The following is a 1719-nucleotide window of genomic DNA, read 5'->3' as shown; positions in this document are numbered from 1 at the left end:
TAGCATCGAAGGGTAGACGAGAATGCATGGACTGATGTCGTATCAACGTTTCGGAAGAGCTTGGTCGCTACGTAGTGAACTTTGGTTCGAGCTCGGTCGCTACGTAGCGACCTAGCGGAATGGGCGTTTGGTTGTTATGCAGTGACTGAGCCTTGGCTCGAACTTGGTCGCTACGTAGCGACCGAGCGGAGCACGCGTTTGGCCGCTGCGTAACCATCCTTTCCACTCCTCACATCCTTTTGCAGGTGACCAGTAGAAAGGACCATAGCGCTCGCGGAACTGTAGGAGCTGGTGTAGATTGGACATCTTTTGCTAAAGACTCGTTTTCAAGATATATAAATGTGTGTTTTACTTTCGACTGCGTCCATAGACCATATGTATAATATTTTGGGCTAGTGAACTTCATGTTATATATATATGGAATAAAGTATGTTTTATATTCGTGACGTGTTGAATCTGATATTAGGTTAGTCCAACCTAACACAACTCTATTATTTGGTATGGGTTGCAAAGCCTTAGGCAGAAGATTAGAGGAAACGAGTTTTGAATGGATATTCTGGGTTACAGAATTATGTTTCTGACTTGGAAAGTCTATTCTCAACCCGTCGTAACACTTTCGGACTAGGCAGAGGAAGGTCGTTCGGGCATGTTCTTGTTTGATTGTTGCCCGGCTGACTGACCGATATCTAAAACGGTTTGGGGGTGTTACAGTCACCATACCGAATTGTCGCTAGAGTTGGAGAAGTAGCCTATAGACTAGAACTTCCACCCGATATGCCTATGCATCAGGTATTTCATGTATCGATGCTGTGTAAGCATATACCAGAACCAAATATGGCCAAGCCGCAGCGACCAGAGAACTTGCAACCTAACCTCACCTATCCTGAAGGTCCTTTGCGGATAGGCGAGCGTCGTATCAAGAAATTGAAGAATAGGAAAATTTCGCAAGTTCAAGTATTTTGAGGGAAAGCGACAGAGAGTTGTTATAACATGGGAGGATGAAGATAAGTTTCGAGCTGATTACCCAAAACTCTTCTTAGATACCCTAGCCGTCCAGTAAAGGGTGTACACTTGTATTTTGAGAATTCGAGGACGAATTCTTTTGAGGGAGGAGGAGTGTAATATCCCTCACGAGCAAATAAAGTTTATGGTCGAGAAAAATCCTGCTCGACCAGTTTTTAGTTGGTTCGACCAGGATTAATAAAAATAAAAATCGACCTAGTAGGTTAATTTCTCGACGGGACTGTCTTGTGGTCGAAAGACCTTCACTTGATAGTTTGGTCGAGTCTTAATATTTTGGTCGAATTCTTATTAAGCTGGACGAGATTTTATGGGAACAAGACGAGAGCCAAAGAAAATGGGAGGAGGATGTAATACTCCATCTTAAAAAAAAAATCTAATTTCGGTTTTATGGAATTTCTCAGGGAAGCCGAAGGCTCGGGAAATTTTTATCCTCAAGGTTAAGGTTAGTCTGGAGTCTATTAAAAATATTGAGCTCATCAGAACGGGAGCGGAAGAATATTCAGGATTGATCGCGGGACGAAAATTCACCAAAAGGGCCGAAATCGCGCAAATCGACCGAGAAGCTCGAGGTGGCTTGATCTAAGGGATCGTGGTCTCAACCATTAAACCTGCTAAGTGTCAACACAAGAAGGAGGTGTAGACGTGCATGAAGCAGTTCCATGCAGCTCGACACACAGAAGCACGAGGTGTCGCAGT

This window comes from Brassica oleracea, chromosome C3, assembly GCF_000695525.1.
Source record: "Brassica oleracea var. oleracea cultivar TO1000 chromosome C3, BOL, whole genome shotgun sequence".
Taxonomy (NCBI): Eukaryota; Viridiplantae; Streptophyta; class Magnoliopsida; order Brassicales; family Brassicaceae; genus Brassica; species Brassica oleracea.
This window is presented reverse-complemented; position numbering follows the sequence as displayed.